General features: G+C 39.0%; 1 protein-coding gene across 6 annotated transcripts in view; it reads right to left on the bottom strand.

Moving 5' to 3' along the window:
• Window positions 1–17356, bottom strand: part of Nr3c2 (nuclear receptor subfamily 3, group C, member 2) — a 344237-nt gene that overhangs the window by 301090 nt on the left and 25791 nt on the right. The window lies entirely within an intron of this gene.

Consider the following 17356-nt stretch of genomic DNA (forward strand, 5'->3'; position numbering starts at 1 on the left):
TAGACAGCTTATTCTTCAGATAAAACAGTATTAAAATCTACATAAATTACCAGTGACAGACAGGATGTCACTAGACTTCCTCGTATGCCAAAGAGCTTTCTTCAGACTTCTAGAATATGATTTGCAAGCATATGCACATAATGAATCTAAATGAATGTAAATCACTCAAATCTATCAGAGGTCCCACTTCATTAGGAATACATCCTCCTAAGGCATTAGTTCAACAACCCATTTTTACATCAGTTAGCTGCTCCTTTGACTATTTTAGTCTCCCTGTAGTAATGTAACATGCCACACATTTCTATAAAAGAGTCAACATCCTCATGTCACTTCTATTTACTATCTGATGGCTTCCCACCTTGACTTCGAACACCAACCCTGATTGTCTGACTGTACTTGCAGGTTCACAGGCATGGAGTCCCAGGGACCTGCTACAGCTACAACCACCTTCCCTCCCCCAGCTATCATCCCCAACCCATGGGCCCATCAGTGCCCTGCTAGAAGAGAAAAAGGCTCTTCATTAACTCTCATGCTGATTTGATTTTGCAGGGACTTAAAAAATATGTGTTAAGTTTTAATTTCTCTACATTTATTTCTATTTAAAGATTGTGTGTGTGTGCTCGTGTACGCATGTGTGATATGTAGGTGTGCTAAACTGTATAGGTGCCAGAGGTTGATGTTGGCTGCTTTTCTTATGTTTTTAAGACAGTTCTCTTCATGGAATCCACCATTTTGGCTAGACCAGCTAGGCTGAGAGGCCCTGGGATCTTCCTTTCTCTACTTGTCTAGTCATGGATACAAATGTGTGTCACCATACTCAGCTTTTACATGGGTGCTGAACAGCTGAATTAAGGTCTTCACACTTGCAAAATGCAAGCATTTTACCCACAGAGATACCTGCTGTCTCCTTAAGTTTTCATTTCAATGCAGAAAGGAGAAGAAAGGGATCTTACACTCCACAGAAAGGCCAAGCCTAGAGCTTTAACAAACCAGCATGAATGGATTTGATCATGACACATTGCATGAACATCTCAGATCTTTCACTCTGGTGTGTCTATGGTAGATTCTTCCCTGTAGATTTCCTTTTCTCTCTTATTACTGTCCTGGAGGGCAGAGGTTCTGCTGTATTTCTTTATACTCCATGGCTTCAAACTCAGTGACATAAAGTCACTGAAATTCGGAAATAGACCACAGAAATTTTAAAACTCAAAGAAGAATATCCAGTTCTCTGAAGTATACTGGATAGCGTGTTTTGCTCATAAACAAGCATGTCTGCAATCCACAGACAATTATGCTGTTTATTAAAAAACTATGTTCTGTAAAGAACAGGAATGTTGAAAGGCTCACAAATAACGAAACCCTCCAAAATACCACCATGCAAACGAATAAATTAAGATTAATACATTTTATAAATTAATATAATGGCTTACTTAAGATATGAGTCCATGTTATATGACACCTATGAATCTCTCTCAGTCTATCTCAGGATGACATGTTGTATGCTCCATCACTCTGTTTTAGGAAACGGCATCTTCTACTGTTGAAAAGCATTTACTATAGCTACAGCGACAGGCCAAGTCTCATAGCTCTGCAGTCGGCTGCAGTTTCCTAGTCTTGCTGATATCGCCCTGGCCCTCTGTAAATATTTGTCTACATTTCCCCCTTTTCCCTTAGGAGGGCTTCCTAGAAGTAGGGATATTGGGTCAAAGGGTGAAAAACAATTTTTTTTAAAAAAAACGAACCATATTGCCACACTGCTTTCCAGAAAAGATATCTCAGTTTATGTTGTCACTGCAAGCATATGTGCAGTTCTCATTTAGAAAAATATAATGTATTTTGAAATGCTGTCAATACGGAAAAGCAAGCAATAGAGTTTTGTTGTCTTGCTTTGTACTTCATTGTTCAACAAGATAAATCATCTTGGCATGTGCTTATTAGCCATTCCTATTTCTCCTTTCTCTATAAAAATGCTTAGTGCTTTTCTCTCTAGAACTTGTGAAGTACTGAGGTGCTGATCGGAAGCGATGAGCCGCCATCTTTAAGGGTGAGCACTCACTTCTGTCTTCTATACTACATCTATGCCTCAGCTTTTGGATTTCCTCTTCGACCAAAAATGGGATCATTTCTCATGCCCCATTTCTCAGATTATAGTAAGCATATCTTACATGTATATTTCAAAGAACTAGATACCCTAAAAGTACCCCTAATGACCAGAAAGTCAATTTTCATTTTAATATTTAAAATAACCCGACTATAATAAAATGTTCAAAAATCAAAGGTGTGCTACTAAAGCTAGAATATATCTTTATGTTTAAATTTATGCAAGAATATTTGCTTAGACAGTCCTTATAATTCTAGTAAGTTTATAATAAAATGACCCAAAGAAAGTAGTAAGTCATTTAATTTCAAATACATTTTAGCCAGTAATTGGTTTTAGGGGTTTCTTTTTTCTCTTTTCTTTTCTTTTCTTTCTTTCTTTTTTTTTTTGGTATTTTTTTATAGGATTTTTTTCCTTTTCTTTTTTTTTGGAGCTGGGGACCAAACCCAGGGCCTTGCGCTTGCTAGGTAAGCGCTCTACCACTGAGCTAAATCCCCAACAGGATATTTTTTATTTACATTTCAAATGTTATCCCCTTTACCCCACCCAACTACCCACATCATCCTGCCTCCCTGCCCTGACATTTCTCTACACTGAGGGGTCCAGCCTTGGCAGGACCAAGCACTTCTTCTCCCTTTGGTGCCCAACAAGGCCATCCTCTGCTACATGTGCAACTGGAGCTATGGGTCTGTCCACATGTATTCTTTGAATGGTAGTTTAGTCCCTGGAAGCTCTGGTTGGTATGGTTGTTCTTATGGGGTTGCAAACCCCTTCAGCTCCTTTAATCCTCTCTTTAACTCCTCCATTGGGCACCCCATTCTCAGTTCAATTGTTTGCTGTGAGCATTAGCCTCTGTATTTGTCATGCTCTGGCAGAGTCTCTCAGGAGACAACTATATCAGGCTCCTGTCAGCATGTACTTCTTGGAATCAGCAATTTTGTCTGGGTTTGCTGGCTGTATGTATATGGGCTGGATCCCCAGGTGGGGCAGGGGTTTCAATAAAATAAACTCCTCTGTACTAAAATTCCCCATAAATATCAAGGAGTTTGACATTTTCCCCATAATTGTGTGAGGAGGATATTAGGAGTCTAAATAACATAATGTTGTAGGTTTCTTTTGGTCATTTCATGTCTAGAAAATGACATAAATCCCAGTAACTACTGTTATGCATGTTTTCGGTAAAACCCATTAAGTACACGCCACATGAGTAAATCCTTTAAAGAACAAGGTATTTAAATTTTGATGTTTGAATTGCCAAATTCTAAGCCATATCTAAACTTTCAGAAAATATGCTTCTAATCTCATAGACGTAAATTGAATCTTATTACAAAACACATGCTCTAATCAAATATTGCCTAGCCTCCTGGATCATATAGCCATCAAGGGTGAGTGAGAGACCCACCCTCTTCCAGGTCAGGTTACCAAGCTTCTAGTGAGTGAAACAGTACACAGGATAGCTAACAAACCTCTGGATACAAATCTATCTATAAAACAAGAAAACTGACAGAAGTCCCTGAGAAACTATATCGTCTTTCAAAAGCTATAAATCCAAGTTCTGTTATGCCCATAGTTCAAAGCAAAGTCCCGTTTAATTGAGCAATACCAGTAGTTCATGGCTTCAAATTTATAGAGACTTAATTTGGGGAAGAGTTAGCGTTACTTTCTAGTTTAACTGTTGAAGCTTAAATCAATGTGTAAGATGTAAAAACAAAGCTATCCTCACTAACTGGAGTCTTTTGACCTGTCTGTACTGCTGAGATCCTTTTCATTCTAAGTCAAAGCAACAGGGTCTTTCAAATAGTGCAGTCATTCCGAAATAGCAATGAGTGAGCTTGAACGGATCTACACATCAGGTCACAAGGGGGAGATAAATGATCATTCCAAGTGATGAACCCTTGCAGATGGCCCACCTAGCTTCTCTCCTTACCTAACATTTAAGGTGGTACTGTTGTGACTTACTCACTCCCAGAGCACTAGTACGTTGCACATAAGTCAGGAGCGATATCAAAGGTGTGGTACTTGCACAATCAGAACACCTACACCTCCAAGGGCATAACTTAAAGCAAAGCATAAGAGGAAAGCTAAGGTAAGTGGCAGGATTCCATCTCTCAAAGAGTTTCCTTACACAAATTGAAAGACCAACATCTCAGTTACTTGCTATGACCCACCCACATGTATTCTACTATGGTGGGAACAGTTTGGGGCCTCCTCTTTAGCCCAGTTGCTATCAGATGGCTTCTTTTTGTGCTAAACATTTCCTTCTGGATCTCAAAGTATTTGTATTTAGGGGCACGGAAATCAGTAGAAATCTTTCTAGCTATGACTTCTTGCTGCCTTTTGGGAGAAAAAAGTCAAACTGGAATGTAGACGAAAGAATATGTAACAAAAAAAAAAGCCTCTGGACTTTTTTTGCTTAGCTTTAGAAGATGCTAACATTTTATGAAATTAATTTCAGATATCTTTTTCAAGCATAAAAAAATTTAAAAATGATAGGTAAGTTGCTATATCCCTATTTCTCCCTATATATCCTTCTCGGGGGAAATTAATTCTGGTAATATCTTTGTTTCATTCTTTTTTTATTTCCATTACATGCACACACATAAACAATAAATAGAAATTTGTAATATGCTTTTAAATTCCATATAAGTGGTATCACATATTATGTAAACCCAGCTACTCTCTTTCATGCTTCCTTGTTGTTGATCGCATGCTACTGAAATCTATCCTCAAAACTTTTGGGACAGGGTGATCCTCTTTTTGTTATCTTCAGCTAGTATCTCCTCACAGAACATTTCTATAGACTTCCACTTGCATATCCAGAACAAATTCTAAGATGAACTACAAGCTCATAACCTTTGTTTTAGTACCACAGGGAGATACATTCCCTTTTCAGCACCTTTATCCTGGTGCAGACTCAGACCAAAACTAAGAAACAATAGGCCTCTTCCCTTCCTACTCCCATCCCACATAAAGAACAAGATCCCCTCACAACAAGGTAGGAAGCCATGACAGTATAAACTTACCAATTCCCACGTTATCTAGGAAGATGTCATGTGCAGAACATAAGATCTGAAGAGTGGGTTAGAATGGGGCTGCAATCCTCCACACATATTTACTAACTGGGCAATCTTGGACAAGCTACTCGGCCTCTCAGATGCCTCAGTTGCAGCCACAGGAAAGCTCAGCAGACCCTCCTAGAGTCACCAAAGAGGCCAATGAACTCAGAGCATAGCCCAGATTGGCTAGCATGATGGAAAGGTCAAGTATCGCTGACTGTTCCTGCCTGTGGGTACCACATCTTCCAGTACAGCTATCTGGAATAACTTCTCTCACTCAAGGAAGCAGCAAATGGAGTGTGCTTTTCCTATCAAAGGGAAGCCAATGAATCTCTCTTCTGTATAATAACTTATTTTTTAAGGATTGAACATCTCCCTTAAAGGGCAGCTCGAACTGTTTAAATTTCAAAAGCTTCAAACTCTATTAGAATATATGAAGTGAGAAAGGTATCAATGTGGGATTCTAACTAGATTTTTGAGTAAGTGTTCAGAATGGGGGATTCAGACTTAGCATTTCAATGATTTAATACAGCTTTTATTGGTGATTTAAACTGAAGAGGGAACATCAGAGACAGTAAAATATACTCCATCCCTTCTTGGAAATGGGAAGTCTCACCTGAGAGCTTTGTAATGATAGTGTCCACTAAGCCAACAAGCCAACTGCCAGCACCTTAAGTTTATGAGGACGATTTCCTTCTGTTTTCTAACAGGGTACAATGGTGTGTGTGTGTGTGTGTGTGTGTGTGTGTGTGTGTGTGTGTGTGTGTGTGAGAGAGAGAGAGAGAGAGAGAGAGAGAGAGAGAGACCTATGTATTCATATGGATGTGTGATCATGTGTGTGTCTACATGTACATGCAGAAGTCAGAGGTCTTCCTCTTCTGCTCTTCAACCTGGAGCTCATGGAATTGTCTAGACGAGCTGGCCCTCAAACCTAGGGAGCCCTCTATCTTTTCTCTAGTTCTGGGATTAAATAAAAGCAGCAGTGTAGGTGCCTTTTCACACAGGCACTAGCGATCCTAACTCAGGTAAACACCTTGGTGGCGAGCACTTCACTGATTGAGTGAACTCTCCAGCCCCATGTCTGTTACATCCTCTGTGACTGGATGAACCTTCCTTCGCTGGTCCAAGGACATCACTGTTATTATCTGGTAAAAGACTAGAGACTGCCTCATTGTCCTTAGGGTGACAGACAGATTGAGTGCACAACTGATCTATATCACTGCTAGTTTTCCTGCCTATGTGGACTTCTTATTTATCAAAGAGGCTTAAAAATAGTCTCAATCTGCCCTGAATGACTGTGGTCATCGAAACCAGGAACTTCTTCTATTTCACACTCCCACATCAGCAAAATATCGTCACAAATATTACAACCTCAAGCCAAATAAGAAATAAACACAACTTCAAACTCTGTCCCATGTAGCATTTACTGGAAGCTCTAGAGAGCTAGATGGCAGTCACCATCTATAAGTCACAGCATGTGACTGCTTTCTGTTCTCAGTCCCTTAAAGATGACAGGGAATTATCCCCATTGCTATAAAAGTTCTTTAGGGAACAGTAGTAGCTATGCGACTTCTCCTAATGTAACCATATTCTCAACAAATAATTTTATCACCTGCTCCAAGCAAAGCTTTGAGACTAACAGGAAGTCAGCAATACTAACCAGAAGAATACACTGGAGAAACTAATTACAAAGGGAAGGATTTGGGATTGGGACAAAGCATACAAAGCACAAACCATAAACAAAATCAAAGCAACTGTGTGAAGAAAAATCTTCTAGTGAGATTAAATGCCATAGCCCAGCATGTCATATTTGCAACTTTATATATATCTTCAAAGATTTAATGTAGAAATTACTCAGCGAGCATCCCAAATTGTGAAACTTAAATTTTACTTAAGCCAGGGCCCCACTCCCAAATCATCTCATTCTGTATATATACATATATACACACTAACACTCCTAGTTCCAATCTTTTGTTTGTTTTTTTTCAGGACAAGGTGTCACATATCCCAGCCTGGTCTTAAATTTCCTATGTAATTGAGGCTGATCTTAAACTGCTGACCCTCCCTTCCTCACTTCTGACTGATGGACTAAGAGGCCTGCACTACCCCTCCTGGTTTATGTGGTGCTGGGCAATTGAACCCAGGGCTTCACGCAAGCTAAGCAAGCATTCTACACCCCCAGTTGTAACCAAGCTACACACCCAGTTCTGCTCCCTACAGTTACTGACATGAGACATTCAACCTGTAATGATTTCAACAGGTCAACAAATAGTCAGAGAACCTCAAAGATGTGAGAAGGAACTGGGCGTGGGGTAGCACACTTGCAGGCCCAGTACTTGGGATGCAAAGTGGGAGTCGGGGTCAGGTTTCCAGTTAGAGGAAGCTTGGACTACATAGGAAGACAGAGGCCATCCTGAGCCATAGTGAGACCCTGATCCAGGCAATAACGAGAGAGAGAGAGAGAGAGAGAGAGAGAGAGAGAGAGAGAGAGAGAGAGAGAGAGAGAGAGGAAGGAGGAGGAGGAGGAGGAAGAGGAGGAGGAGGAGAGGAGAGGAGAGGGAAAAGGTATAAACAGCAATTTTATAAAGTGAAATTCCAGCCTGATAAACTTTTATAAATATATCTGACCTACTGCTATAACAAGATTCATATTTAAACTCCAAGTGAAACATGTTGTCTCTACTTACAATGGAAAGTACCAGCAAGAACATGAGTTATCAGTGCCTTGAACATGCTGCTGAGAAGGGAAGCTGGACCACACACTGGTGCACTGTGCTAAGTTTCTAAATTCAGCGTATATGTGTTTCTCTAGCATCCTGAAATTGTTTCTAGTGATGCATCCCTAGAGGAGGTCTCACTCGTGTGCATAAGGAGCCGTTTACGGAACTGATCTTCATGGTACTATGTATGAGAAATAAATCTGGAAACAACATAAACGTCCATTAGCGGGGAGAGAGATGAGCAATAAAATACCAGTGAGCAATTAAATTAGAGTGAGCTAGTGGAAATGGATCATTACACACAAAGCTCAAAAACTGTTAAATACTTTGCAAGCATAATATTGCATTCTGCGATTATTAAATCTGTACATGCACTTACATGTGCAGGACAAAATATAGGCGGAGACTATGCATCACACTCCTGACATATGCTCCCTCGGCAAAGGCAGAGAGGAAGGGAAAGGGTGGAGAAGGGCCAGAGACCCAGCCTCATCTGCAGCATTCTGCCTCTGAGAGAAAGAGCTGTCCCACCTGACAGATGAAGCATCTATGACTGGGAAATGTGTTGCTTTAGTAATTTGATTTAAAAATAATAAGATAAGAAACAACTAAGGCATCATTTGAAGAGCCCTAAACCCTATATCTAGTTGACTTGGTGCCTTCATAATTCAACAGGTTCAGCTTCTTAGTGGGTGACTGCAGCCTACTTGGTTGTCACTGACTTTGAGTCATGCCATTCTAAATTTTATGCCATTTTTGGGACACATTCTTGGAAACTAGTATCAATAGGCCAAATGCCAATACATTAAGAGTTTTTTTGAGGAACAAATGTTTTAGGTACTGCTGTTAAACATGAGAATTTGGGGAAGGCGATTATGTATTTCTCTTTTAGTTTTTTTATGAAAAATTCTATTATGAAAATTATCCTTAGCAATAACAGATAAACAAATTGTAAGTATATAGTATATAGTGTGTATATAGTATATATAGTACATGTACATATATATGTACAGTAAGCAGATCATGTCTATAATCATCATAGATTTAATGAATGTAGTATTCAGTCAGAAGGCAAACAGCAAAACATGAATTATTAATAATATTAGAGAAATTAACAAAATTGTTTTTAAAGTCAGTACTTTCTGGTATATATAAAATCAATTACTGACATGTTTTGCAACTGTTTATAATAGAAAAGAAAAAGATATTAGACTTGGAAACTGTCCAGAGATTCGTCCAATACCAATTAATAAAGAAAACTCTTCATAAAGCTAATGGATTAATATGTGGATGCAACAAAGCTTAAAAAACAGACAAATTGAAAAGAGAAGAAAGAAAGTAAAGGTTTGTCCTAACGTAAGTGTGTGAAGGCCCATTCTGACAGGGAGCTTGGTAATTGAGGGAGCCTAATTTCAGGCCTGATAAAGGCCTGAAATGGAAGAAAGAAATATCATTAATGCAAAGGAGAAATAAATGTGAAAATGCAGGATTTTTGTGCAATGTCTTTACTCTGCCCTAACCGGTCTTGGAGTAATGGCATTACTCTGAGATAAAACCTTGACTTATAAGGAACCTGCTGCGATTACCTAGCTTACTTGTTTAGACCCCTGCAGCCACTGCAATTTGATTTACTCTCCACGGTATTAATAGCTGCTGCAGCCAGGGGTCCCACAGCATAGAAGAGTCTAGAGAGAGTGCCATTCCAAGTAGACTTGTTCAGGCTTCCCACAAGCCAGGCAACTATCGTCAAGCCAAAACCAAACTCAACAAAGTGCTCACCAACCTAGCAAATCCTGCTTGATGAAAATGGTGCTGCCATCTGGAGGCAAAACAAAAACAAACAAACAAACAAATAAACAGAAAGAAACAAACAAAAAACCCAGAAGGCTCCTAGTCTTATATGAGAAGGATTTGTTATGTTCTCAATGGAATCAGTCTGGTGTTGTCTGAGAAACTTGCTTTTCTGCAGAAACAATACATTTTCATTACAGAAGATTTGGTAAATATGAGAAAGAAAAATCAGGAAGGAGCCAACTCTATTTCTCAGAGATAAGTACCATGGATTTGAGGGATTTCCTCCCATTAGGAAAAGAAATACTCAGCCTTGTTCCAACTCAGGATAAAATATGCATATGCACAAAAACATACAAACTCTGTATAGAGCTGTACATACCATTAATTAGAAAAATGCTCTTAAATAACTATCTGCATATTTTCTTTCATAGAGATGGCTGCGTTTATTCCATGAGAGGTAAAATCTGGCTCAGTACCAAGGGAAGGAATATTTTAGTAAGGCCTAGTGGTATAAACTTGTGATCTCAGCACTCAGGAGGTTGGGCCAAGGAAATTGCAAATTGGAGGCCAGCCTGGGTTATATAGTCAATCCCAGATCAGTCTGAGATCTGGATACTTTTCTGAGATACAGTGATACTTTGTCCCACAAACATTAATAAAAGATTGATTTACTTAAGATTTGCTTCAATCCCATTGTGGAGTGAAAAGGTTGCTTAAATGACATGTGTTTGTCTTTGCTTGGGATGATTAGGAACCAGTCCTAGCAGCAAAGTCTTCTGGATACATGAAGACAGGGATAATACACACAACTGTATGGGGCTTGGTATGTATCTCCTGAGTACTTCACATTTGTTTACCCCTACAGCACTTGTCTGAGATTGTATATCACTGTTTCCATTTCACAGAGGAGAAGACCAAGGTACAGGAAGTTCAAGTAACAGGTCCAAGATCACAGAGCTGGTAAATTGCAAACTGATTCAAACAAGGACATCTGGCTGGAGGGTCCATGCTCTGGGATCACTACATGAGCCCTGCAGTGACACATATGGCCAAAGTAGTCCACATAGACACTAGACAGTGGTGGTCTCAATGTTCAACCTACCAACTGCCTTTTTTGAAAACCTGATAGATTTAAAATGACATCAGATGGTTGTTTTCACTGCTATTTCTGTGTTTTCTGCTATAACGGTGCAGAATCATCCCCTGCACACTGACTTCTCTGTGTGTTCTGCTCCTATCTCTGCCTGTTTTTCTTACCCTCTCTAGAAGCTTTTTTTTTTTTCTCTCTTGAATTCGTAGGAACTCTTGGCATAAAGACATCAACCTCGCCAGCATTTCCCATCTTTTGTCTTCACTCTGGCACACAGGGTTTTTTAATTTTTATAGACTCAAATGGCTCAGATTGAATGTGTGCATTTCCTTCATGGCCCCATTCATCAGGCATGTATACACATATGTGTGTGCATGTGCATGCATATGAGTGTTATGTGTTTGTTTATGAACTGACGTTCTCTTTGAGTCATGGGAAATGACCCACGGATGGGTTAGCATTTTGTTTTCAGCACAGTAGGACTGTAAAGACTTACTACTTCAGGTGGTTTGACATAACATATCTTCATGAAGTTTTAATACCACTCAGCAACATAGGCTGACTTATTACCATAACACTTTCCACCCTCAGAAAAAATATCATAATCTAAGACCCTTCTGTTCTGATTATAGCCCCATCAAAAATGCCTCAAACCTGAGCCTCTTCCTGCCTTTTACAAGCCCACAGTTAAAGCTCCCATGGGTCATCCCTCCACTGTGGTTGTAGTGCCCCATGTAGCAATAATTTCTCAGCAGGATTTTTATAGAAGAGCCAAAGCTCTGTTTTCGTTTTCATTATTGTGATTTTTCTGTTGTCAAAAAAGCCATACCTACAGATTTTGATGTCATATGCTATCTAGCTTTTACATTAGAATAGCACTGCACACTGAGTGCTTGTAGCTATGTGAGAGACAGAGGGACTACTTCATTGACTTGTCGGCTCAGGTATCTACCCAGACACAGGTCCTTACAGTCAAAATACTGTACAAGAGGGCATGAACATTGTGAGCCATATACCAAATAACTTTTTAATAATCCTTATACTGAGGTTTCTTAATGGCTCCCAAAGTTCTTCCTGTACCAGCACCACTGTCCTTTGTCATCTGAGGGTTTTGCTAAATCATAGCTGAGGCTGGGATTAATTAAAACCTTCACAGTCCATACCAGTATGAGCCCATCTTACCTAAACCATAGTCTATCACAAGAAATTCACTCTGGCTCCTATTTCCATGCCAAATATTGATTTTTGTGAATGTCACAAACCAAGAAGCTGATGGAGCTGTATGCTGCACTGCCTACACATACATCTCAAGTATGCGACACGTGTGAATATTAATCTTCATCTGTATTAACTAAAAAGAGATGAGAAGCCTCTAATCTAAACTACCTTCACAATTCTCTGTTTTTGAATTCAAAGAATACAGTTCTCTATTACCCCACGAGTTCACTAGAAGGAGCTCTGGAGAACTGGAAGGATTCCCTCTTTACATAATGTTAGTTCTGTGTTGAGTTTATTAAAACTGCACTGCTGACCCTTCTCTTAGGTCATGCCCTCACATGAGTAATGATTTAGCCATTTCTCTTCACATCTCTTAAACTCTAACGATTAGGAAGGTCTGTGGTGAGCATTCCCCATATGCCAACACATTATAAACATCACCACAGAACAATTTCCCATTAGCCGCAGTGATGAAAATTATTATTGTCCCTATCTCATAGATACAAAAATTCATTTCTGGGTTAAGTAGTACACTCAGGGTCATGTGACAAACAAGTGAAAATACACCACACTTAGATTTTCTATCCCCAACAACTCTCCCATACATTTCATTCTTACATGTTCTCCAGTTTACCAAAGTTATCCTGACTCTTGATTTTATCTTTTCTAAAGAATGCTTTCTCTTAATCTGTCAAAATCTGCAAGCCCCTGAACCTCCTCTTTTCCAGACACATCTCTGGTCATCATCTGCTCTAGATTGCCACTGTGCACACACATATAAATTACATGATGCAATACCACTGTGTTGCAAAGATCTCTAAGCGCATGGCCAACTCTAGATGTTCTACTGGTAGTTGACCACTGTGGCCCCTTTCCTGTAATGTAGTTATATTTGAAGAAGGAGCAGGGGGACTCAATATTAACCCAAAGCCCATAGAGTGCTTAATGAAATGTTTGGTGGAAGGGTGGTATTTGAATCTTCAAAAGGAATATGCAAAGTTCCACCGTGTGTGTATTTACTGGCGGTAGGCAGGTGTCCACATGGTCTACATCCATGTGTATTCATGAGGCCAGGTTAACGAGCCTTAGAATTGCTAAGTATGCATGCATCTTGAGGGCAGATCTACTGTTCTTAGAAGACACTCTGATTATTATTATTCTAAAATTATTTTCATGAGTAAATGTCTTTTGTGAAAGATTATCAAATCTTTCCCGCCACAAAAAAACTGGCTTTGAACCTTTCTGATCGTCACCTTTCTCTTCCACACAAGGTGGCAATATTCCTAGAAACTGCATTTTTAAATCAAAGCTTTATTGATGATGGTGCTTAGAGAAGCAAGCAGTGAAGGTTACCTTTCTATTTAAATAAATAACATTTCTATTTGTATTTCTATGTGGTATATGTGTGCATAAGTGTATGCATGTGTACTCCCCATCTGCCGCATGGCGGTGTTGCGTATGTGCACCTGTGCATGTGTGTGTGTGTGTGTGTGTGTGTGTGTGTGTGTGTGTGTGTGTGTGTGAATTTGTGACTAGAAGTTGACTCCGGGGTTATAGACATACCCCATCATGCAGGTTTATATGGGAACTGAACTCCCAGGTCTTCATGTTTGCATACTTTATCCACTGAACTATCTCTCTGCCCTGAATGTACCAGAACTTAATGACTACTGTGAGATATTAGGAGGATAGAAACTTACTTGGACTATGGGGTCTTTAGGAGATGACTAAGTTTAAATAAGGTCATCAGAATGGAGCTCCCATGATTGAATCCTGATGGTTTTATAAGAAGAGGGAGAGAGACCAGAAGGTAAGAGTACTCATATAGCCACACACCCACACCCTTTGTCTTTTCTTGTGTTGTCTTGACCTGCTTTCAGAAGCAAGAAGGCCACCAACAGATGCATCAACCCTACCTTATTTCTCCAGTCCAGGAGTCAAGATAAACCTTTGTTCATATATCTGTGGGGTTGCATTGTAATATAAGTTGGATGGAATGATGGATAAGTATGTGACAATGTTTTTCAAATTAATCATGATTAACTTTTTGGTTGTTGCTGTTTCCTCAGACTCCTTAGAGAATCATCTCCTTGTGTTCTCAGTCCATGTAGTTGGGCACAGCTAGTCAGCCACCATCGGCAAATGTACACGGACGCACATGGGTATTCACACACACATTACTTCTTTCCAAAGCTGAACATGTGAGTCAGTCAGCCCAATATGAGTCTGTCAAAGGGGGAACTGATCCTTGTACTAGAATCAATAAGTAACAAAAATTTCAGGTCAGAGTGCTTCTGGCTAGATTCCCTGGACTAATGTAAAGATAAACAGGTAAACCTAGGTCTGTACCTTCTCATACCTGGAATGTAGTCTTTGTAATATTTATCCTTTTTTTTTTCATTTTGTAAGCCTCACTATTTCATTCTAACTTAATAGATGGGTTCCTATGCTACCTGCAAATAAAGAGTTTTAATCACAGTAAATTTACCTTACTATCACAATATCAGAATAATGAACTTGGTATTTCACCACTAAGTAGCCCAGGTCCAGGTTTTTATTCTTTGATACCTCTAGAATAAGACCTACCACAGTTTACTTTGCTCTGGGGAGACAAGTGTGCCTAAGTCAGTGAACCTAAAAAATAAGGAACCTCTTATTCTTCTCTCTGACTACCACCCTGGGCTATGCTATAACTGCATGTGTTTAATAAATATTTGTCAAATGGAAGTGAACTGAACCTGTAAATGGCATTGTATCTACTAGAAACGGGGACAGGTGAGTCCCACATGAGTTGCTTGTCCATGGACTCAGCACACCTTGGTGTCTTTTGTCTTATGTTGGATTTTATCAAAACAATGCATGCCAGATTTTTTATGTTATTTTTCACTATGATTTAAAAAACATGGATAGAATTTATCTTTTCATTATTTTTTAAGGTTGTTGTACCCACTGTCACCAGCAATCTCCAGAACTCTCCTTGGATATATATCACTGTTTATGACAGATTCCATGGAGTTTAATAAATAGAGTTGGTGCTTCCTACAGTTGTTTACAAGTGGTGGTAGGTTCTTCTTTTGAAAATATCTGTTTTCTATCTTTAAATAGTCTTAGTTTCTCCTCTCGGGTAAACCCTAGGAAAGGACACCCTCATAAGACAAGCAAATGAAACATTGTGCAACCACAACACGCTAGGAACAGGAGATGAGGAAACCTTTATCATTGTCCTTAATTTTGTATCTCGAAATAACTCAGGACTTGCATGTTCAGTGCCAGTTCTATCTCAATGGACTGCAGCAAAGGACAGGCAACTGTCTTCATTTGCCTCATTAATTTTGTATCTTGTTTTAGGTCTACATTTCTTAAAACCTTCAGAATATTAGAATCTGCTTATTCCTGCTGGAATAAAACTGGCAAGAATTTCCTCTTTTTTGTACTTTAGTACATTTTACCAGTGTTTTGAAAGTATAGAAGCTGGCCCCTGTTCACAGTGAGACTTCTATTCTTCATTTCTACCAAGCTTAGGTATTGACAACAAATCCAACCTTCACAAAAATGCACAGTTCAGGCAATTAATGCTCTTGTGAAAATTCTTAGCCTTTAAAATGCACATTAGCTCCAAAGTAGTGCATCCCTGCCATGGGCATTGAAGTGCTAAGGATCTAAGGGCTACAGAAACCTACAGGAGGAGAAGTTGGTGGCATTATTTGTCACAATGAATGATTGCTGGGTTTCTAACTCCTCCATCCACTACCCCAGGCATCCGTCAATCTCAGTTTCCCTAAGAAAACAGTACAAGATGGGGGAAGTGTTATTTCCACTCGAATCATAGCAACCAAGTCCAAAATACAGGGTATATGTCAGCCAAATTATCATATTTCTTCCATATATGAAAAAATCCAAATATATCCAAAATCTTAAGGGACAACTCATACACAATCATCTCCATTAGATTTGAAAATAACAAAGGAATAGAGAAAACAAACCTTTGCACACTATAACTAGTAAATTCTTTTGTCATAACTCAAAGTTTTAGAGAATGAACGACATTGAATATAAGCTCCATTCAGATGAACTGTGAAGATTCAGGTAGCATAAACTAGAGAATGTCTGCCCCACACCATCTCTATACCTTCATATTGTGTACATCAACACCACCACCACAAACAACTACCACCACCACCACAACATCGGGGTCTCATGTAGCCCATGCTACCATTGAACTGGCTACAAAGAAAGCATCATGTCTTTGAGCTTTGAATGCCCCTGCCTCCACTTTCTGAATGCTGGGGTTACAGGCATGAGCTACCATACTTGGTTTGTCCAATGACAGTAATTGAACCCATAGCTTTGGGCATGTTAGGCAAGAGCTACTGACTAAAAGTCCTACTTCACCCATTTTTTAAAGTTAATATAGACTTTACTACATGACGGAAGGAAATAATTGCATTTCCACTTTTGGAAAGAGGATTTTAATCTAACCAAATGTCAGCACGATAACTTTTTTCCTTGATATCTTGGTATACTTCTCATAATTTCATATGTCACCACTTCTAATTCAAGTTTGTATCTGGTTTTGTCTAACCAGTAGTTTGTTATTCCTCTTTCAATTTTCCAGTATTATTTTTCTGGCAGCCTAATGAAATGTACTTTATTTGAGTGTTGACACAGAATTTTACATTCATTCACATAGAAAAATTATTTAGCTACTCTGATAGTTTTGAATAACAATGGCCACCAAAGGCTCATATATTTGAACACTTAAACACCTGAGAATGGGACTGTTTGAAGGGATTAGAAGGATTAGGAGGTTTGGTTGTAGTGGAGGAAGTATGCCACTGGGGGTGGGCTTTGAGGTTTCAAAAAAAAAGTAGAAACAAAAAGAACTATACAAAGAATCAAAAAAACAAAACAAAAACAAAAAACAAACCAAAACAAAAAAAAAATCAGGAGCTGATTCTTTGAGAAAATCAACAAGATAGATAAACCCTTAGCTAGACTAACCCAGAGGGCACAGAGACAGTATCTAAATTAACAAAATCAGAAATGAAAATGGAGTCATGAAAACAGAAATTGAGGAAATTAAAAAAATAGTCATCAGATCCTACTACAAAAGCCTATACTAAAAAAAAAAAACCCCTGGAAAATATGGATGAAATGGATGATATTCTAGACAGATACCAGGTATTAAAGTTAAATCAGGATCAGATAAACCATCTAAACAGTCCCATATCCCCTAAAGATGTAGAAACAGTCATTAAAGTCTCCCATCCAAAAAAAAAGTCCAAGACCAGATGGGTTTACTGCTGAATTATATCAGATCTTCATAGAAGATCTCATACCAATACTCTCTAAACTATTCCACAAAATAGAAACAGAAGGG

The sequence above is a fragment of the Rattus norvegicus genome, chromosome 19, assembly GCF_036323735.1.
Source record: "Rattus norvegicus strain BN/NHsdMcwi chromosome 19, GRCr8, whole genome shotgun sequence".
Lineage (NCBI taxonomy): Eukaryota > Metazoa > Chordata > Mammalia > Rodentia > Muridae > Rattus > Rattus norvegicus.